The sequence below is a fragment of the Fistularia commersonii genome, chromosome 18 (genome assembly GCF_037954325.1).
Source record: "Fistularia commersonii isolate RoL2024-O1a breed Wild chromosome 18, RoL_Fcom_v1.0, whole genome shotgun sequence".
NCBI classification, from domain to species: Eukaryota; Metazoa; Chordata; class Actinopteri; order Syngnathiformes; family Fistulariidae; genus Fistularia; species Fistularia commersonii.
The window spans coordinates 10720478-10744465 of record NC_141301.1 but is presented as its reverse complement, the minus strand read 5'-3'; the positions used below and the strand labels follow the sequence as shown (position 1 = coordinate 10744465).

General features: G+C 38.4%; 1 protein-coding gene and 1 long non-coding RNA gene across 5 annotated transcripts in view; one reads left to right on the top strand and one right to left on the bottom strand.

Annotated features, from left to right (window-relative positions):
* The window catches only part of LOC147224359 (galactosylgalactosylxylosylprotein 3-beta-glucuronosyltransferase 1), a 74982-nt gene that overhangs the window by 25947 nt on the left and 25047 nt on the right, over nt 1-23988 (top strand). For 2 of the 4 annotated variants that reach the window (XM_086164967.1, XM_086164969.1), the window contains exon 2: nt 7371-7591. The exons of the other annotated variants lie outside the window; for them this stretch is intronic. The gene's annotated coding sequence lies outside the window, so the exon portion shown is untranslated. The remainder of the gene's footprint in view (nt 1-7370; nt 7592-23988) is intronic. 4 annotated transcript variants of the gene reach the window in all.
* LOC147224360 (uncharacterized) lies at nt 3569-7241 on the bottom strand. The gene is made up of 4 exons (XR_015107493.1): nt 7219-7241; nt 6603-6747; nt 5462-5682; nt 3569-4427 (listed from the first exon to the last, which is right to left on the bottom strand). It is a non-coding gene; the product is annotated as an uncharacterized LOC147224360 (long non-coding RNA).

Below are 23988 nucleotides of genomic sequence, written 5' to 3'. Positions count from 1 at the left end.
TCTTTGCATCAAAATACCCTGATACTATTACAGCATCGCCCCATATGTGAAAAACAGTCTTTATATGAAAGGCCAAGCAACCAAGTCCAAACTAAAGTATAAACTACCTCCAAGTAAAGGGGAAAATCTCCTCCTCCATTCTTCAGTTGTCTTTTTTGGATTCGTTGAAACCCTGCAGAAGATGAAAAGAACCCTGGGAGGTTGAGTGACAGTTGCATGGATAAAGGAAAGCTACTGAAAAGCATACTTTGGACAAGGGCATCCCCTTAGTATAATGACACTCAAAATAACAACACCGGCCCATCGTGTCGTTGATTCTGATGGTAAAGGATCATTGGGATGCCTTGCAGTAGACAAAAGCCAGCTTTTAGATAGGTTCACTGAGGCATTCATTTTTATTTTTTTTCTTTCTTTTATTTGGTACAGGAAAGCAAGACATGCACAGTTTACACAGTGTTTGGAGGCTAGAGTAGCCGCTGTCAGTATTTGAAAACAATATTCTGTTTTTCAACATGGTACAACCAGTAGTTTCACTATATCATGATCTGAATAAAATATAAGGGTCTGAAAAATAAATCTCATAAATCCAGAATAGAATTTGTTTCATTTAAGTTTCAATGGGATCCCACTTGATGACTGATGTCAATAAGATTGTTTCAAAATGTTTTTCATATTTTCACCTTTGTTTGAAACTAAATATGGTCCGGGTTCTCAGAGACTTGTGACTATTTTTGCATGACAATTAATATATTGTATTTCTTGTTGTCTCCTTTGTAAGTACAATAACTAAAAGACAAAAATGAATATTATTTAATCTGAGCCCTTAGTGATAAACATATAAACATATTGCTACCATGGTGGCCTATTTGTCTCAGTTTGAGCCACTATTCTTTTAAGATAAGATAAACTTTATTGATCCCCATAGGAGAAATTCCTTTGTCAAAGCAGCATAAGAGTTCTACTGTCAAAAATAAAAAAAAAATAAAAAATTAATGTGAATATAAATATAAAAAGAGAATAAATAGTCAGGCAAATAGCAACAATTCTTAAACAATCTTATCTAAAATATCTTATCCATATTTTGTATTCCTTGGATATGGTCAATGATACTGGAATCTGTAATTGTTCCTGCACAGCTGGGGTTCTGGGTAGAAATGTTTCACATGGATCGATGTATTTAGAAAATCTCCTATCTGGTTTGCTTTGACAGCATTAACTTTCTCATCTTATTCTTCTCTTTTTGGCTTTTCCCTTCAGGGGTCGCCACGCGAATCAACCTTCTCCATCTAACCCTACTCTCTGTATCCTCCTCTCTCACACCAATGTTAAGAGCTGATCAATAGTGTTGAGTATTTGCCAAGATTCTAAAAACGAGAAAAAAAAAAAAAGAAGAAATGCGTCATAGGTAAAATGAACCTTTTTCATGAATTTAGAGAAAATAAAGTCAAAATGAAAGAACCTTTTTTAGATTTAAATTTTGCAGCTTTGGTGTTTATAGAGCAGTACAAGAGGAGTTGTGGTTGAAATTGTAGAATTGTGCAAAAGTCTGCATTATATTTCCAGAGAAATTCACAAAATAATGATACCCTACATATACATCTCCTGAAAGAGAGGTGAAACCTGTAATATTGTTCAGAAATGGCAACCGATGGAGAAATGGATTGATGTTTTGTTCAACAATATGATGAAAAATCACTGCAGTAGATTTTTATCAGATTTTTACTGTAACATAGGAAGTACTGAGCATAGATAAATGCTAAACATGTACTTGGGAAACTAATACGTCTTATTTTTCAAACCTGAAGTTCTATCAGTCTTTTTTTTCTTGTTAGCCATTCTCAAAATCCAATTCAAATACACACATTTTTTTCAAGTCATGGCTTGTTTTGCCCAACATGGGGATGTAGTGGCTTCCGTTTCTGTTAAGTTTCCTTAAGTTCAGCAGCGCAAGGTAAATAAATCATTCTCCAGATATAACCTGTGCTGAGCCGTCCCAAATGCAGCCTGTCACCATAGCAACCACAGGCTGAGCTCAGCACAGTGCAGTGTTTGCTCTTAAGGACAAATAATGAATGCTTTCCCAACCTATGATGAGAAAGTGTCAAGGAGATATACTGTAAGAATCAGCGTTCGTGTAGTTTTAAATACACAAATCATTCTGCTGATGAGAAATAAAATTTGCATAAATTATGTACATGTTACTATTTTCTGTTTTCACTCTTTCTGTCAGTCTTTCTTTCATTATATAGCAGCGATTCACTGATTATTAGGTATATGTTACATAATGTTTAGCATGTTTCAAATAAACCCCCTTGGAGAAAATTCTATCATGCTATCGCTAATAAATCTTTGACATTTCCTTTATTCTTTAATGTGAGTTTAATGAAAGGGTAACATTAAACTCAGCACGCTTACATATGCTTACCATCAACTTAATGGGTAATTATGATTTAACAACACGTGCAGTAAGTTCTTCTGGGTCGAGAATGACCTGAACACATTATGATTGTTCTTGTGAAAGGACATCCTGTGCTTGTTGGCAGCGCTTCATTGAGCCATCCTGGCCTGTGGGGGTTGTGAAGCTGTAAGCGTACCTCCTCAACCATTCGTGGGATTGATCATGCCACCACCTCCAGAAGAGACCAAACCATCACAGCTCCTCCAATTATTGCTGATGGGTCACATCTTTCAGAGCAGGTGGCTCTCGGAGAAGGTCAGAAGCGGGGAATGAGGACTAGATGGACATTTAACCTTGCAAAAAAAAGAAAGAGAAAGCACTGGCATGCATCCTTGTTAAACTTTGCCCAGACAGATGCTGAGTTTAGTCCCACTTGTGAATTATTAATAATGGCCACTTACACAAGAATAAAGATGCATTTACTCAAGCACTGACATGCCTGAATTAATCATAGAGCCATATTTAAAGGCAGATTGCATTTTCTTTCATGACCATTTCACAATTTTCATGACCTTTTTCACTTAAATGAAAAATGACTCCAAAAAAAACATCATTGCTATTAACACTGCTATCATCTGAGAACGCAACAATTTAACAGAGGTCCTGCTTAATGATTTTCTCAATAGACTATTTTTCACCTTCTGATATTATCTGTCAGTAATGATCAATCAAATTTTAATAGGGGAATATCACTATAACAGTAGCAGAAAGATCGAGGCATTAGTGCAGATGGCCATTTTTGTGCTGCAAAACTTCGACCTTCCAGAGATGCAAAAAAAAATATTGAATAGCGAAATGTTTGTTTCTAGTTTGCCTCAAGCAAGTGATGCTGGGTATTCACAGTAAATTGTTGAGTCTGTGTGTTCGTGTGTGTGTGTGTGTGTGTGTGTGTGTGTGTGTGTGTGTGTGTGTGTGTGTGTGTGTGTGTGTGTCACATCACTATCTTGTGTATGGCTCTCGATGGGTCCATCTACTAAAGGCAGAAAAAAGAATTGGACACCGCAACGCCTTGCAGGTTCTCCCTTAGACTGGGTTAGAGTGTAATTTCTATCAAAACTAAATGTAAATTGAAATATAAATTAGTATCAGAAAATGATGGATGAAGTGTTGGTATATTGCATGTGTGAAAGTGCAGTTGCTATTTCTTCTCTGATGGGTAACATTTGCACATTTGAAATCAATCAATACCAATGCCAACCTCTGCACTCGCTCTCTCTGATCCCTCTATCCAAACCTCTGCCTTCCCTGTTTATGCTCTATCAATCATTGTCAAATGCATAGATTAGCATGGCTGCAGTGGTCAGCTTGCAACAGTAGCTGTCTGAGAGTATGTGAATGTGTGCTCACAGTCACGTACATTACTGCATTAGTATTTGGGCTCTGATCACGGAGCACAAAATGACAGACTACTTTACATTGTCAGCACTGCGGGTCTGTTGAGGTTTGTGTGTGATGCCAGCAAAGGATTTCCGTTGCATTTAGTTAAAAATAAAATGTTTGACACTGTTGGCTGACCTCTACACATTAAAACATTTATAGAGGGGAAAATAGGTCTGAATTTACATGATAAATTGAAGTTATATAAGTATGGTACCTTTCAAGGTTGTTAGAGGAAGCAAGATCTGTATGCTAATAATAAAGTTTGGAATGGGAAAATATTCTACTGTGGGAAACTAGCCAAAAGTGTTCTACAAGTTGGTTTGCTGGTTGGTTCTTCATGCTTCTGAAAAAATACAAACCCCAAACCGGGAGTGACCAGATGCCGATGCTACCCTTACAATGCTAATAAGGACAGCTTGATGCTGATGCCGATGCCGATGTTGATGCTGATGCTGATGCTGATGCTGATGCTGATGCTGATGCTGATGCTGATGCTGATGCTGATGCTGATGCTGATGCTGATGCTGATGATGATGATGATGATGATGATGATGACAGCTCATGAGCGGTTTCTCAGTATCTGAGCTGCCTGGAAAGTCATTGGTTAGTAGTGTAGTTATGAGAAGGAATGACTTTGCTACTACGAATTTACCCCTTTCCTCTTGATGTAAGCATCAGTTCGCAATACACCATATAATCGATGAAATATTCACCCAGGGGGGAAAGAAATCAAAATACACAAGAAATTAAAAAAAAAAAAAACTTTATATATTGGAATCCTTCCCTTTCATTGACTGATTTGTTTGTTCATACTGATGTATGTTTTATGTGTGTGTCAATGTCACATGTACAACGTGACTAAGGCTAAGTTATGCTCATTGAAATGTTCAAGGAACAAAATATATTTAGTGATGAAAGCACCCTGTGCATTGTGCTTCTTTAATAGTAGCTTTACTCTGATTGTATCACAGCAGGTAATTCAAATTTAGTTTGTCACCATCGTTACCCATGTCCACAAAAGACATTTTGAGAAAGTGCCTAGACATTACATGAGGTCTCCTCCGGTGGCTTCACAGCAGGAGCTGACGTCTCTTGCTGTTTTTAGACTTTTTTAATTAGGTCCTTATTTCAATGACCTGCTGAGTAACTCGGGTTCCTTTAAAACATTTTCTACACCTGATTTCATTAGGATTTATTCCACATGACAGATTATATATTCAATAGCTACATCTCATGTTGTAATTGTTCCTGGTATTTTGTTTTCTTATTCACAGTGATTCACTTGTAATGGTAATTTGTTCTTGTATTCCCATTTGGTGACTTATATCCAGCATCCAAGGAATTGTGTGTAGCTGTTGGCCGAATTACACAAAAACCACTGCTTCCGAAAATGATTTAGCAGATCCGTGCGGCGTAAACGGAGTACTTTACTCGGGATTGTCAACATTGTGAAAAATGAGGATTTGACAGAGGGCAAGAGGGGTGTTGTTACATGTTGAGAGAAGTTGAACTCTTTGAAAACATCTCTGTTAAAATTGTTCTCATGGTCAGTTTTTACTTGCCACATATAATTTATGTAAAGTCATAGGCTAAATGTGTATATTGTTTACTGAATATAATCACCTGACGCATTGGTTAGCACTCTGGCCTCTCCAACAGAATGCGCTCGATGGGTTCTCTTGTTTCATCCCGCGGTCCGAAAACATGCAGTAGGTTGGTTGGAGACCCAAAATTGCCAAGATGTGCGAATCAGCGAGTGTATTGTTGTTGTTGTGGCCCCTTCCATCGGTCCGGGATGAAGGCCGCTTACGACCCAATGACAGCTGGGATAGGCTCCACGCCATCTGCAGGATAAGTGGTATAGATAATGAATGAATGACCAAGTGGGTTGGGATTACGGCTAACGCTAACAATCTCTAAAATGGTCAGGATACCCAATGGCATTGAAGCAGCATTCTCTGGTCAGTACCTAAAAGGAAAACTTTTACCGACTATAGTAAGCAGACTGCAGCAACAATTCAAACCCTAGATTTTCACCCTATAAGAGGAGTATCCCCCAACTCCTTCCATCCCTCTTTCGAACATAAGTACATAGCAGTCAACACAGACAAGCACTTCTACTTATAACCAAGCACATCATTTTGTTATGATGTCAGAGGAGAATTAGTATTCTGCAGGAGTCTCTTAATCTTCAGGTGAATAGTATGTCTGACAGATATTGAAATCTAGCCATCAGCCTAAACTGTTCTGATTCTGACAATATACGTGTGCAATCCTTATTGTTTCAGAATGATTCTGCAATCGGCAAGCAAATCTATCTTTGAAGGTCATAGTTTTCATTCAAATTTTTGGATACATGCATTTTAGTAACACATCTCTTTTTTACTCAAATCTACATAAAAAAAAATAACATGATGCACAATGCAATGCATGTTACATTAAAATAAAAGAAATAGAGGAAATAACTATAACATACGCATACAACTGGAGTGATAATGGCTACCATGGGAATCATGATTTTGAATTTTTGTTGTAGTATATACATTCTATGCAGACTTGCTTCGGGGTTAACTCGGGGTTAACATTACTTTCTTAATATGTGCAGTGTTTCTGTCGGTAACATTTCCATTGAATATCTAAATATCTTTAAGCTATAAGTATTTAAAGCTCACGGGGATCAGAAGGGACATTCCCTGTGGATTTGAGATAATTACACCTTTCCCTTATGAAAATCCTGTAGTATTTTATAAGGCTGATAACAAACCTGCATGCCCTCTGCATCGCCTCTCGTCAGTAGCGTGTTAATGTGCCCAACCCACTCTGTTTCGTTGCGTGGCATCAGCTGGTCTCCCTCTATAACCACAGCAGGTGCCCACAGGCGAGCACAAGTAAGGCTGTGGCAGATGAGGCTGACAGAAAGAGTCTCATCAATAATAGCTATGGGAGTCATGCAGAGGAATTGTTGTGGAACGAGTGAGACATGAAGCTGTTGTATTTGTCCCATTTCTGCTAAATTGACTTTTTGTAATGAAGCTCCCCAGCAGGAAGACATTTCAGTATGACCTCTATCAATAGCTGACGCCTGTCAAACCGCTATTCAAATGTGTGTCTGGTCATAGTTAGTCATCTATAAACAGCTCCGGTAAGTTTCCTGCCTTGCAGGTGGTTCTCGCGCTGAATAGAAATATGTGATACACTAAGAAACTCGCAGCTTAAGTCTGACGTGTCGCCTTCAAAGAAAACCCTCATTACAGAAATGGAACTCATTTCCTGTCTCTAAGCTGCGGGTAATCTAGCTTCATCAGCGCCTTTGGGAGGGACACACACACGATGACTAAATCTTCTGACAACTGTCCAGATGTGAAAGGAAAGAACAATACCGAGGCACTAAGCACGACCCGGTGGCGGTTCTCGCCGAGCACCATCTCCTCCCAGTTGTCATCTTGCTCTTTTCCTTTCTTCAATGCCCCTCATTGTTTTAAGAAGAGGAGGCCCATTCTTACTGGCATCGCTCGTGCTCTTGTGTCTTCAGGATGTGAAGCTGTTGGGAGGCTGGATGTCATCGCCGTGATACAACTTTCTCTCTCCGTTTGACCACCTTTAACTGCAAGCGACTCCACGCTCAAGACGGTACCAATTAAGACCGGCTCGAGACTAGTAGCTGTGACAGAATCGGACGACACCGAGGCAAGGAGGAAAGGGATATTGTGGAGGAGGGGCCTGCGGTTGCAGCGTATTGGCAGAGGACTGCTAGTGAGTATCCTATTGTTTGCGCTCGTGTGTCCTTTCTACATTTCTGTGCTATTAATCAGTGTCACCAGTTCCCATACAGGGAATGTTTTACCGGTGCAGTAAATCCGATTTGTGTAGAATTCACATGATCGGTCGATAAATGACTTGTTTGGAGTGGTGTATTTCTTTTTTGCAGCGGGTCAAAACATTTAAGGATAGTTTCTCTTCTTTTCTCTTCTTTGTTTGACAAACGGGCAGCCTGACCTTAACAATCTTGTTTTGCTTGTTTGTGATGTTGTACGCATTTTCTGTTGTTTTTTTGTTCTGGGTTTTTTCCGGGGGGGGGGTTAACAATTTCGAACAACCCACTTAGAAAGCACTGTGACGCTTTTTCTAATTAGATTGCTATATTTAAAAGAGACATTCTGGAAGAACATTGTGCAAGGCTAAAGGAGCATACAGGTGGTTGTACTTCCACCCAATATCTTCCTCCTTGTCTCACTCCTGACACAGGAGACAGCCACTCGGTCTCATTGCTTGTCCAATAAATGTTCCATTTTCACCACAAAATCCAGTCAATGAATTAAGCGGGGGGACAGGAGCAAAATTATCTGACAGATCCACTTACCCCAACTGTCTGCCACCCCCCTGGCCTATGATATTATTAGAGGTTGATATATGTGGGCATGGAGCAAGGAAGCACCAGGAGAGGCAGGCAGGCAGGCAGGGGGAGGTGTGAGAGCTCAAGTGATGATGCTGCTGATTAGAAAAACCGGGAAATAATCTTGAGGTGTGAAGGTAGAGAATGATGAGATAGTGAGGTTGGGCTTGGTTGTTAAATCACTGCAAAAGCTTTGTCTTCAGAAAATACCTTAGAAATGAATTCCGACGCATCGGTTTCATGCTTTGTAATGAAGGACCATGATAATATCCAACCCAAGAAGTCTTTAAAAATCCACCTTTTGAAAATGTAACTATTATTAATTTTATTATTAGTAGTAGATATAGTAGTGATATTTATTTAATTAAAATAGTGTGCTTTAAAGATTGACTGCAGCCTTAGAGAGGGCGGCACGGGCTCGTGTCTTCCTGAGCAGAGGGTTGCGTCAGGAGGGGCATCCGGTGTAAAACTTTCGCCAAAACTAAATATGCAAATCAAACAAAAAGCCAGATGCTGGAATTGGAGCTGCCAGGCGGGAGGTCTAGGGGCCAAAGACCAAAAGGTTGATTTGCTGTGGCGACCCCTGAAGGGAAAAGCCGAAAGGAGGAGAACTGTGTTTTAAAGATTGAAAAATCAAAATTTAATTTATAATGCTGTAGAAGAAATAACAGTCACCATTGGGAGGGAATGGGTAAATGTAGACCACTAGCTTTTGATTAAATGTTTAAAAATGAACAATAAAATAAAAGCATTGACAACTTATTACAATTACAACAATCAAAAAAATTTCATTTTTTTTTTCATCCTATCTCAATCATTTCAGTCAAATATGGATAGTGGGAGAATTATTTTTTATCATTAATCATTTCAGTTTGATTTGTTTGATTTTACTCTGTCTTTTACTGTCTTTATAGAATAGCAGAGGTGATTGTCTCTATTTTAGGCCCACAGTTGCTGCAGGGATGGTGAAGGTGGGAGTAAAGTAATTGCCTTTTTCAGATTAGTTGTGGAAATGTGGATCGAACTAACTTCCCATCAAATTTTCATATCTAAGATCAATATTTGGCAAAAGTCCCTGACAGTGTGATTGTATCCCATCTCCACCTATCGTTGAGATGTGCTGGCAAGTAAAAAGGGATCAGTAAAATATTACTTCTGACAGTTTTTGCACCAAAAGCTTCCAGATTTCAAACAGAAATATCGATTTATTGTTTCCAATTTACCTACTGTTGTTGACTTGCAGCTCACGGGGTGCAGTGTCAAAGCACATCTATTTGCCAGCTACCCAGACAAGGAGATAACAACATAAACCTCAAAGCAAGTACTTGAATTTAATATTAAAGCTTGGGTCATACTGTATATTGCATCAATGTCATATAGACCCTATAATGTAAATGCAATACCATTATTTCATGTACACTGGTTGTCATATATTTACATAAGGCTTTTCAAAAAATAAACTCCTATTTTAATGTATCCTGATAAAAGCCAGAGATGCAAATAAATATCACCAAAAGCATTAGTTGGCTGTTGAGATTTTATAATCGAGCATTAAGTATATTGTAAACAATGATGCCCAAAACTATTGGCAAAAATACTCTAAACCATTGCAATAAATAACGTTTCAAAAACCATGATACATATTCCATTGGAACTACAGCTTTTAATTGACAATTGAGTTTATATATATGAATTATGTATTTGGAAGGAAATTGTAATTTGCCAACAGTTTGATTTCATATCCTACTTCTATTTAAAAACAAACGGCTACCAGAACATCCACAACATTTTAGTTAGGGCCCTTCTGACTTGGCAGTGCTACAAGACAAGCCCCTGTATAATGTCAGTCATATTTAGGATATAACCACCAGTCACATTCTCACACACACACACTTAATAGACAAGAGTCATTGGTGAAATGAATAGAGTATCAGACAGCAGACTACTTAACAACTGAAGAAGAATCATTCTGCTTCCATCACACTATTTAGGGCCTAATCTTTTGATGTCAGGCAAATTGTCCAAAAAGTACACAAAAGTCTTGTCTTGTCTTGTCTTGTCTTGTCTTGTCTTGTCTTGTCTTGTCTTGTCTTGTCTTGTCTTGTCTTGTCTTGTCTTGTCTTGTCTTGTCATTCAGGTGGTCAAATTGGTTAATTGTAATCTGAAAGAGGTTTTGTGTGGGGGAATTAATCAAATTATGTGGACATTTTATGTTAATCATAATACTTTTGAAGTCTTTAAGACATGTTTCAGTTACTAGAACACTAACTGAGCAAAAGACACAGACTCATTAGCTCCTTTACATTTGCACAATATGCTGAAATTATCACGCTTTTAATCATGTCATATGCAGTATATGTGTGACAGCAAATGTCCTGTTCATTATTATATGTTATGTATGTATATGTCATATGTTATATTATATGTTATAGTCTCCAGGTTTATTTTTGCCTGCGATTGGAAAACAAGTCAGATAATCAGGTGCAGAAGAAACAATTCTATGCAGAAAATTGTTACATGTTGAAAGGGCTCATTATATAGATTATCCTAGTTTTGAATGACAAGTAGTCCTTTGTAATGGGAGCAATGGCGATACATTCACCAACGTGTTTGACGGCCACAGGACTTCATCTGGAAATCCCCTTCATACTGGGGCTGTAAACAACGACTGGCAGACAAACGAAGCTTTATCCTTTTGGTAATCAAATACCACTTCTAAAGTCATGATAACCATCCCTGGAAAGTATATTCTGAGAAATAAATAATTTTTCAGTGTTTCTTATAGAGCGGATGTGCATGTGTCAGCAAACTAACTCATCACAGCGTACAAAATTTATTAATCCGCTTGCTATATATCATCTTTCGTGCACACATTTTAGAAGGCTTGCTGAAGTCAGTCATTGCCACATGTAGATTGCATTTTTGAACATGGGAGGAAGCCCCAGAGTTGCTCTACCGTCGTGCCACCAATTATAGTGGCACAATGGTTCTTTATTTGAAATGTTTTGTTTTCTGCACAGTAACCCTCGGGCCAAGAGTGTGCAACAAGGAGGATAAGCTGTGAAATAAAGGGTTGGAAATGATTAGGGGAGGAATTTAATGATATTGTAAAGTGCAGTTAAATTTCGAGGTGCATGTATGTCAAGCACCATCCCGATAGATAGAACACTTCTGCTGATGCTCAGCTTTATGGGTACAGTATATATACTTTGACTGACTGCCAGACAATGTGTTGATTCAAATTCACTTTTGACATATAATTAAAGGTATTTTTCCAACCCTCTGGTCATGACCTTAGCTCTGTTGACAGTCTAAGTATTGATTTAATCACATCATATTACTTATGTAATTCTTATTCTTTTTAAATTACCTACCCTGACCTTTTATTTGGTGTGAAGTGAATTAGCACTGGCACGGCAGCCTGTCATCACAGATTTATAGACAGGCATGATTGCTGCTAGGGTAAATTAACTCTTTCGGTCTTCAGGGAATATTTGGATGAAACACATTCCCCTTTAACATCCTCACACTTGCACACACACACGCACACATATATGCAAATCACACTTGTCTACGCCTTCTGGCTGTCTCTGTAGAGCTGTCACACATGCTGCGTCTCAGAGCACCAGGAGACTGGGTTTGACTTGAATTAAACAGGGATGTCCTTTCCTGATCTGCAGCAGGCCACAGAGATGCATCCATCCCCAGACCGAGCCAGTCAAAGAGACAGACTGAGAAAGAGGAGCAGAGGGGAGAGGAGGGAGGTTGGAGGTGGGGTGCAGAGGAGAAGGGAGTTAATGTTAGCCTGTGAGATTCAATGGAAGACATTGTGGGGAAAGTAGGAGGACACAAGAACAGAGGGAAATAAAACTGTCTGTGTGTGGGCGTGTGACAGTTTGACAGACAGGGGAAAAGAAGAAGATGAGGAAAAAACCCGAAGCTACAAGACTGCCCTTGAGTACAATCCTTGAGATATTCGAAATGCTATATCAAACATTTAAATTGTTAAATACTGCGATGCTACGCTTCCGCTTCATAGTGAGAGGGTCCGTGGTTTCGATCCCCACAGGGGGAATTTCTGTGTGGTATTTGCATGATTCTCCATTTTCCTCCCACAGCCCAGAAACATTCAACTCCCGGTACATTGCAGAAAATTCATTGTCTAGATGTGAATGATAAATGAATAAATGGTATGTGTGTGCCCTGTGATCGACTGGCTACCGGTCCAGGGTGAACCCATTCTCTCGCCCACTGACAGCAGGATAAGTGGTAGAGATAATGAATAAAGTTTAACTCTTTTTGAAATGTTATCAAACTCAACTTTGACAGGATATTGATTAATAATACATACTGCCATGTCAGGTGCACATTTAAGTTGTGTTATTTGAACACCTTGCATGTGATGTTTTTAAATGACAATGATGTGGCATGTAATATTAAGGTGTGTTTTATTATACTGAGAAAGTTAACCTGTATTGATAGCTGAAATTAACAGTATGACAAAAACATCTGCACAATTTTAAACACTGAGAACAGCTTGTAGACGATCTTGTAGATTGAACTGCTCAACAGCCAATGAAGAAATATAATTTCAGCTGAAATCAACCCCAGTAAAGTGCAGCATTAACATGTACATTTAGCCAAGAAATACAGTGATGAAACACAGGCAAGACAACTTCAGTGCATGACTGCTTATACCTTCAACACTATATTTTAAAATTGCTGATATTACAAACTTCTCGGTATGATTTTAAAATACAAAAAATTTGATTGTGGAGAATGTAAACTCCATAGAACTTTCTTTCTTGTGTGTATGTGTATATGTATATGTATATGTATATGTATATGTATATGTATATGTATATGTATATGTATATGTATGTGTATGTGTATATGTATATGTATATGTATATGTATATGATGCTCGGTTGGATAGTAAGGAGGGTGAGAATGATCTATACAGGTTGGCGAAACAGAGAGATAAAGATGGAAAGGATGTACAACAGGTCCGGGTGATAAAGGACAGAGAGGGAAATGTATTGACAGATGCTAGAAGACTGATGGGAAGATGGAAAGAGTACTTTGAAGAACTGATGAATGTGGAAAATGAAAGAGAGGCAAGGGTAGAAGAGGTGACTATTGTAGACCACAAAGTTGCAAAAATTAGTAAAAGTGAAGTGAGGAAGGCATTGAAGAGGATGAAGAGTGGAAAAGCAGTTGGTCCTGATGATATACCTGTGGAGGCGTGGAAGTGTCTAGGAGAGGCAGCGGTAGATTTTCTGACTAGATTATTCAACAGGATCTTAGAGAGTGAGAGGATGCCTGAAGAATGGAGACAAAGTGTGATGGTGCCTATTTTTAAGAATAATGGGGATGTGCAGAATTGTGGCAACTACAGAGGGATAAAGTTGATGAGCCATACAATGAAGTTATGGGAAAGAGTAGTGGAAACTTGACTGAGAGCAGAAGTCAGCATTTGTGAACAGCAGTATGGCTTCATGCCTAGGAAGAGTACTACAGATGCAGTATTTGCGTTGAGAATGCTAATAGAAAAGTACAGAGAAGGCCAGAGGGAGTTGCATTGCGTTTTTGTAGACCTAGAAAAAGCATATGACAGGGTGCCAAGAGAGGAGCTCTGGTATTGTATGAGGAAGTCTGGAGTGGCAGAGAAGTATGTTAGACTGGTGCAGGACATGTATGCTAGCTGTGAGACACTGGTACGGTGTGCTGTAGGGGTAACAGAGAAGTTCAAGGTGGAGGTGGGACTCCATCAGGGATTAGCTCTGAGCCCCTTCTTGTTCGCAATGGTGATGGACAGGCTGACAGATGAGGTTAGACAGGAATCCCCATGGACCATGATGTTTGCGGATGACATTGTGATCTGTAGTGAGAGCAGACAACAGGTAGAGGAAAATCTAGAGAGGTGGAGGTATGCTCTGGAAAGGAGAGGAATGAAAGTTAGTCGCAGCAAGACAGAATATATGTGTGCAAACGAGAGGAACTCGGGTGGAGCGGTGAGGCTACAGGGAATGGAGATCAAGAAGCTGGAGGATTTCAGGTACTTAGGGTCAACAGTCCAGAGCAACGGAGAGTGCGGAAAAGAGGTGAAGAGACGGGTCCAAGCAGGTTGGAATGGGTGGAGAAAAGTGTCAGGGGTACTATGTGATAGAAGACTATCAGCCAGAATAAAAGGAAAGGTGTACAAGACAGTGGTGAGACCAGCGATGATGTATGGACTAGAAACTGTTACAATGACCATAAGACAGCGGGCAGAACTAGAGGTTGCAGAGATGAAGATGTTGAGGTTCTCTTTGGGAGTGACCAGGATGGATAGGATCAGGAATGAATCTATCAGAGGGACGGCACATGTTCGATGTTTTGGAGAGAAGGTCAGAGAAGCCAGACTGAGATGGTTCGGTCATGTACAGAGAAGAGATAGTGAATATATTGGTAGACGGATGCTGGAATTGGAGCTGCCAGGCAAGAGGTCTCGAGGAAGACCAAAGAGAAGATTTATGGACGTAGTGAGAGAGGATATGAAGGTAGCTGGTGTGAGAGAGGAAGATACAGAGAATAGGGTTAGATGGAGAAAGTTGACTCGCTGTGGCGACCCCTAACGGGAAAAGCCGAAAGAAGAAGAAGAAGATATGTATATGTATATGTATATGTATATGTATATGTATATGTATATGTATATGTATATGTATATGTATATGTATATGTATATGTATATGTATATGTATATGTTGGTTGATCTATGCACCCAAATGGTAGCTGTATCCTCTCTGCTGAAGCGAATTCCTCCAATAGTTGCCAATATGAAGAATTTAATTTCACACTAAGCATTGCATTCTGAGCGATATTAGTTATGAAAGGGATAAATCCTTTTTAACTACCATGATTAATGTGAAAACTAAAAGAGACCCTTCCGTCAACATGCTGATAGAAAATGATATAGACGGCATACCAACAACAATCAAAACCAAACGTCTCAACCCTTCTTCATCATAGCTCTCAGACGAATCACAGGAGAGAATGTTTATGTTTAGAATAGATAGTAATCGTGTAACCCAACCCAAGGCTGCTCAAAAGATTGAAAATAAGCAATCAAATACAACATCCCACCTTGAGGCAACAATAACAGAGAATTTCCCGTTCTGTTTAAGCAGCTCTCTCTTGCCTTGGATAATAAACATCAAAGAAACCAAGATTTTTTTTGTAGACCAAGAAATTGCTGTGTAAATTATTAACTGAGATTGCGTCTTCCTACCAAAAATACCCATTGTTTTTTTTCTCCTCTGGCCTGCAATTCAAGCAATTTTTGAGCCACCGCTTGGTATTTCACCTCTAAAATGCAGGGTGCTCCAGTCCAAATTGGAGAAGAAATGGGCAATCACCATTGCTCCACCAATTCTCCTCCAGTAAAGTTTGAAGTGTTATTGCACGCTTTGCCGAGATGCAACTGTTCCGTTCACTGTTATCAAGAGAAATTATTCTTAATCTATTCCTCTGGGGGGCTGAATTGTTTATTATCCTGTAACCTTTTTTTGTTTCATTTTTTTATCATTTGAATAATCCAGTAATAATACGTTACACAATGTGAAGGAAAGCATAAAGCCAAATCATGAGAAAACTGGAAAATGTTAAACATAAAACAAATCCCGACAGAGGAGCTGATAACTGTAAGATCAGAACTTGAAAATCTTTCTACAGGCTAAAACAGCATTACCTAAGTAACTGATCAAGTCTCTTCGACAGTCTAATCCTTTCCAATGACCTGGCATGCTACAGTGTGCAAGAATAGATAAGTGGAACTGACTCAGCACTGTCCGGGGCAAATGCAAAAGTTGGTGTTGAGTTGTTCGATGAAACTGACACAGGCAAATGCAAACACATCCACTTGCACACAACCACATTAAACAAATCTGAAGCCCATCGGGCCGCATCAGCGTCGTGTAGATGTGTTATCAAACAGCCTTGGGCCAATTTTGGTAACACCAGTAAACAGGACCATAGCCTTGACTAAAGTGCTGACCCACTAGGAAAGCACCGTTAGATGCCATAAGCTGTGTTACGACAGTCTCCTTCAATGAAACGTCATTGTTGTATTTCCTTGCTTAGTTTGATTTGTTTAATGCTTTAAGTCTCTATAAGCAAATGTTTTGCACAAAAATCGTAACAATTCAACACGCAAAGAAACCTGCAGCTGAATGTTTGACTCACCACCAAGCTATAGGGAGATTTTATTATGTAATTCACGGTGACTTGGAGCATATCATTTAAACAACTCCTAAATAAGGTGTTGCACGTTTACCGGTAATAGGTAATCAAAGGATTACCTCAGCTGGTGCAAAATGGCCTCACAATTTTCTTTCTGAATCTCTTGGCAGATAATCTCGGAAATGATCCCAGTGACGGGGAACCAGCCCGTGATAGAGGAATAATTCTGGTTATCAAAATAGCAAGTTAATCATATAAACATATATAAAAGGAGGAGGATCACTACTGTCCAAGCCTTGCTGTCGCCTAGTCACTAAAGTAATAAGTGTAAAAATAATCAGGTCTTTGCAAACATAAATTTGATATCACACTGATCGAGCCAAATATTTCACAATCCAGGTAACCAATAAACACAAGATGAAATATTAATTCAAAGTATATCAGCATCAGCAAATCACTATCAGTTATTATTTTTGTAAGTATCATTATTATTGTTGTCGCAAGAATAATGTGCAGAAGAAAAGCAAGTGAATTGAAGAAGAACTTTTGTCGTTTTGATTCATTGTGAAAGCAAATCTACATTTGCGATTATATACCACCCTAGACTACACACACTGAAGGAAAGCACATTAGTCAACCAACATGTGTCATTATTATACAGTTATTGACAGTTGAATAGCTGTTCCATGCCATGACCTTTCCCTATGCTCAAAATGAATTAACCATCATCGGGAAATTAGTGTGTTGTGTTAGAAGTTAAAGGGCCTGAGGGGTCAATCAAACATCTGGGACGCGTTTGACATGTCACGATGACGTGTCTTTCTCAAGTGGTTTGAAAACATGATGGTTAGTTTGGAGACTGTGCAGACTACATTCACACTGTGGCATCAACTAGCTAGGTCACTGTCAATTCAAATCAACCAGGAGATAAATAGATAACTAATGGGGAAAAAAAAAAATCCCTTTTCACCTGTCATTTCTGTTGCATTATGTACAAAAAAAACCTTGTGTGCAATGTGAAAAAATATGGATCACTTTTAGATATCATACTGAAGGATTTCATTCTCAGTGATGCAGATTTTTATCATATCCTGAACATAAAGTAATATAAAATGCTAGCATACAACTAATAGTAAACAACTTAAGTTATGAAATAATGCTCTTTTACAGGCTCTTCCGTGCAAAAGCCAAATGTGAGCCTTTGTAAACATGTCCTGTTTTAATTGTATACTTAATTTTCAGAGGAAATGCCTATTCAGTGAGGAAGACTACAGGCCAAAGGCTAAGTGGCGCCTACAGATGACTCACAACACAATGAGTTTTAATTTCGACTGCATGAGAGAAAAATTAGATGAAAGGGAAAGGAAAAAATGTACATTAACATTAATCACTGCACACTTTGGCCAGAATCTTAAGAATAATCACACAACGAATTAGATTTCCAGATGTGCATAGCATCCAGTTACAATGGCAGTGTGAAAAATTAAGAGGCAGAACAGTCATCGCGCAAAAAAAAAAAAATCATCAATGTCCAGTCTTCTAAAAAATGCAGACAAAGAGGATGATTGTCTGTCTCCAAAACTTCCCCTGCAATTGACAGGTGACCAGTCCAGCTAAATGAATGAATGAATGAATGAATGAATGAATGACACTGAATTACTGCAAAAACTAATGGAAACGGAATCAAAATAAATATGCCACCAGGGCAAGTATCATTTTGGGAGTCTTTCAAGGACGACATTCACAATGTGGTTAGCAAAATTATGGTTGAAAATGAAAAAAAATATATATATAATAAAATAAAATAGCTGCGTAACTTCATCGAGGTCAGCTGCTGTTTGATTGAGAAAGACTTTTGAAAAATTCACAGTAACCGGGTTTGATGTGAATAATTCTATTTTCAATGGAGAACAGACTCGAGCCACAGCTCTTCTTTTCCCTCAGACAGAACTATTAGTTTCACCTCTCTTGTCAGAATTTGGGGCAGTTGTAGCTTATCAAAGTAATACCCCAACATGTGGTTTCTGTGATTCTGAATAAGACACAATTGGCTCTCTCTCTGATGTTAGAGAACCCACACTAGAAGAGAAGTGGAATGACAGCTAAATGAACCTGCAAGTTTAAGAGCAAGGTCCTGAAGCGGACTCGAAATCCCCAAATTCATTATTACAGTAGATGCCATTCTATTTTAGAGACTGGCCCTTCATAGTGAAAGGACTGGAAAATATCTTCAACAATTACCCTTTCAGCTAAGGGAAGCTTTTAGAAAAAAAAAAAAAAAAAAAGCAAACGTCTTACAAAATCCTGATTGAATACAGCTCTAATCATATTCTTCCATGCAACTATGTCACTGCTCAGCCCTCTATTGTGTACTTTAAATCTGACCTAATTGCAATCATTTTCACAAAAAATGTTGCAACCCCAAGGGTTAATATACAGGGTAGAGTGGTTCTTAAAGTGAGCTGCTCCCTCACAAGGAACCTGTGGTTCAGTCCGGTGGCATCGAGGCCGAAAATAGCATGAGGGCTATTACAAACAGATGATTTCACCTTGCACATGGACCACGACAAGTAATGTCAAAAGTGTCAAAATGTCTGATTATTTGAATTTTATTTTGCGATGCGTGGTGTATTTAGCTGAGACCAGGCTCTCCTAATCTTTCTGCAAAAATCTTTCAGGGATTTTTATCCATGATTATGACTAATGCCTCGAATAAACCTGGTGAATGGTGTTTTATTATCGCTTACCATTCTTCACCATTTGTTATTTCGCCACCATTTCTCAACTTTATCCCCATTGACTGAGAAACATTTGATATATATCTTTTAAAACACATCCATATATATATATATATATATATATATATATATTTATTTAATTTTATTTTTTTTCATTTTTTTTATATTTCTGACAATACCCAGAGATGCCCAGAGAAGTGACAGTGTCCAACTTATCATGACGCGGCATATTTACACACAAATGCCTACACAGCATTTTTGAAGTTGCATCATTGCCTTTGGATACTGGAAACATGCAGTCAGTCACAGCAACACTTTATCAAAGTCATTTTTCCGTCGAGTCAGTGACACTTCTATACTGTAGCATCAGCAGACACACCATGGCTGTGTCAACACTGTTCTGTGGGTGTCGTATTTCTGTGCCCGCGGTTGCTCTTTCAATGTCACTCCTGACTGCATGCGAGCGAACAGATGGACAAATAATAATAGTAAGTGATAAGCAATGGTTTTACGAAGCAACCAAAGTGTAATTCAAAAAGGTGAACATGTGTGAAGGTGCCTTATTGTTACACTTGATGGTTGACTTCCATGGCACCTATGGCTCCAATGGCCAACAGTGGCAAAAAGAAATATAATTTCTTTTTGAAGAATTGAAATAATTCAGGATGAGACTGCATCCTTATCCCCAAACCAAGGACAACATCTGAATAGGGCACAAAAATCCCTTAGTAGGGTATAATGAACCCAAAACTGGCTGACGCTTGGTTTGGATGTGTACCCAGGTTTTGATTGTCCTAGGAAGAAATATTTTCATATGCTCATTTTCTGAGTATGACATATTAACAGCAATTTTTTTGGTTGCCATCTTTGTTTAGACTTAAATGTAATTGCTACTGAAGCAAAATGCTGAAAAAAGACATTTATCTGAAACAGTAATGGCTTTAGGGAATTTCACAATGCTGATTATTAATATAAATAAATATATCATGTGCTTTAAGTATGGGAATTGGGAAATGATAATGATGATGTATCCTATAATTACCAGAACTATTAAATGAACGCCTGACACAAATTGACTTTCTCCAGTGGTTGTGTTATAGTGGTAGGTTCAAAGCTAATGACAGCATATCATCGTGGGAAATCACATATACCAACACTATGACTAATTATGTCATTAAGAAAAACACCAGAGGTGGACATGAACAGACTGGCAGCTGTGTATGAGTCTAAAATTGTTTTTTTTTTTTTGTTGTTTTTTTTCAAATTCATCCAACTGTTTATCAGACATATTTGGAAATTCCTACTTTTCCAGGGAGGGCCTGGCAAGGAACACATGCAGTTTCAACACACCAAGCACAGCTGTGTTTCCCAGATAGTTTGAGAAGCTCCTCACGATTTCCTCCCAGCATTTTTTTGAAGGCTGCTCGAAACTTTTTCTTCCCTTTTAAAATCTCTCCATCTTTCTTAGTAGACAGAACTTTGGGCACTTATACCCTTAATTCAAACCCTTCTGTGGATGTTAAGTCTATATGTCATATATCTGGCCAGAAGCCGAGCAACCAGTTTCTTAACATTCACCCGAAGAAGTCTTCACTTGACGTTTTCCTTTTTCCCTCCATTTACAGCAATTATTTCTGAGCCCAAAATACTGTCACTGTATTGGATCAAATCCCCAAGGTTTAATTAGCAATGATCAGATTCATAATTATATATATTTTCCCTCCACAAGGGCATATAATTGGAGGAGTTTGACGTTAGGGGATTCTTTCATCGGTAAAATCCATGGCCTAACCCTCATTAAGGAGCTCAGAACTAAGTAGACCAACAGTAGCAAGAAGAAGTCTGAGAATGAGAAGATGCAGAAAAGGGTTGAACAGTGAAACTCCCACTCAGGAAGCAGGCTTTAATTAGCGAATGAATCTGGGATCTCTTTCTGCCAACCCTTGACCTTATGCAAGAGTATAATAAGCCTCCTCACAGTGAGACTTTGAGTCACATGCGTTTGAAATCAATGACCTGTACACCAAAACCAATTTTAATGAGATAAACACTTTCCAACTCCATTGTTATTTGGAACTGGTGCTCTCCATTGTCATAAATCATGTTTATTATTTGATGTCGTTTTCCACAAAATGATCTGCTTCATAATTGTTTTTTTCCATCTCATTGAGAGCGCACAAAGGATATGATTAACTATTAAGTAATAAAGTATAAAATAGACCATGGAGAATATCATTATGAAAGAAATCCATAACCATGCACAAGCAGTTTATTTACTGATGCTGGTAGGCAATTTTCTTGTAGAAAATAACTTCAGATAGAAGTTCCCATTTTAATATACCTAAAATTAGGTTCGAGGAGCAAACTTATTTGTTTGAAGTTTTGTTTTATTGCTGGATTAATCTTGTCAGTTAATGGTGCTGGGGCAATAAGTCAACGTCAAAGTCAAAGTCAAAGTCAAAGTCAAAGTCAAAGTCAAAGTCAAAGTCAAAGTCAACTCTATTGTCAATTCTGCCATACATTCAATTGCAATTTCTTCTTTTGATTTGTTGTTAAAGTGACTAAAGTACTAGGGTGTAGTTGCAAAAAAAAATTAGTATAATAAGTTGAAAGAAAAGAGTTCATATGAAAATGTACAAGTATGAGAAAGTAATTGTAGAAAATCCTCGATAAGTATTTACATTGGCAGGTTTCTGGTGAGTAAGAGCAAATATTAAGGCATTGATGATATGCTGTGGACTCTCAAGATGACAATCTTTCTAAATTTATTCCAGTCAGATCTCAGCAATAATGACCTGACATGGCAAGTCCAGGTCTAAATTGTAGCCAAAAAAACTGCTGGATTTTCCCAACTCTGCATCCAAGTCTAAAACTGGAAATATCTACTGGCAGAGCGAGTTTATAAATTTGTTTGGATATGTTAGGGGCAGACTGCAATAGATTCCCCGTTGGTTATCGGCAAGGAAGAACCTGCCTGAGGGCTGGTGCTATTAAATCTTTTATCATTGCTGAGGCAGCCTGATCCGAGACCAGACTGGAACAATCAATCAAGGGCCAACCCTCAAAGTTAATAGGTTACTCCACATTCCCTGTTAAAAAAAAAAAGAAAACAAAAACCAAACATCCTAACCTAAATCAAAAGTGAAAAAATATTGGCTGTAGACCCGTTTTGTTTCCACCCACATCTCAGTCTGAACCGATCCAACAAAAGAAGGAAATTGGGTGGATTGTTGTCTAACGTAGTTGACTACTTGCATATAAAGACAGTAATGAGTAATAAACAACCCCTTCCTCTCACTGGCAAACACAGTATTGATACAGTTGCTGCTATCCATGCGTTGCTATTTTTAGCTTGGATCATTCAAGGCCCTGATTTCATGAGGAGAGGATTACAGATAGAAGACGTTCATTTTATGGCAGGTGCGAAAAGGGGCAAGTTGGTGGGAAAAATAATACAAGTTCAAATTAAAACCAACCCTTTTCTAGTATCCAAGCTTGAGGATGAACGGTTGTAACATCATACAGATATTATATGAAGATACAATGTGTTTATTCCTGGACTGGAACCATCAAACCTGATGGTAATATACCAAATATTTATCAGGGTGTGCAGTCAGAGGAGGCAGATGAGGCAGAGCCTGGAAATAAAAATAATGATAAAATAATTAGGAATATTGAGGGTTGAGGAGGTCTGCTTACACACCCTAACAAACTGGGCGCTTCTTAGCATGTCATCTATGTTATGTTTGTCATAAACCCAGTGTTGTTTTTGGCAGGCATTTTAGTCTTTTGGACTAAAAGGCGTATTAGTTTGTCATATTTCAGTCATTTCTGTACGTCATAGTTTTAGTCTCAAAGTCTCAAAAAGGTTTCAGTCCAGTTTTAGTCAGTGGTTAAGTCTTTCGATAAATTCATGTAGGTGAAGAAGCTATATTTCCATATTTCAACTTTTCTTACATAGTACAATTGTTTTCGTGAATTGATGCCCTACGTCATCATACGGGAGTGTCACACCTAAGCTGTGTAAAATAGTACAAGTTCAATTCATTGTGAGCTTGCAGATGGACTATTTTCACCAATAATTACAATAATAAAGGAATGCTCTTAGACATACAAGGTTTCCACCCAACACCAATTGTTTTCTGATCCAAGGATTATGCATTACACGCAGATAATGTGTTAACAGCGTAATCAAAGTTCATTACTTCAAAAAAGCCCAAAACAGAACCATTAATCCTTTGGCAATTGCTATTTTATTTCTACAAATTAGCTAAAGCGCAATGAACATACACATGCTCAAAATATGAGCAATGGATGATGAACACACATGCTCAGCTTACCTGGTCTGCCAGTGCATCATAGATACATATTATTATTAAATCAGACGTCATGTAACCCAAGCAAGTCTGACTTACATCCAGCGATGAAGATTGCTGGAATAGATAACTGTGCCCCGTCGTTCTTTGGACCACCAGGTATCTCTTTTGATGTCTGGGATCTGGTTGAGGATGTACAGTATAGTATAAATACAATTACTCTATATCTGTATACAACACACACCTCCTGTAAAAGTTTACAAGTGAATACGAAACAATCAAATGTTCATACATCAGAAAAATACTCAAAATACTATAAGAATACTATGAAAATTTTACCATGTTAAGAAACTAAATTAGTCTTAACTATCAAACAGCGAAAGAAAAATACATGGCTTATTATCCTACCCTATACTTAAGCCTTCTGATCTTTCTTTCTGAGCAGCAGCCAAAAAGTGTGTGTGCACTCTTCATCTAGATGCA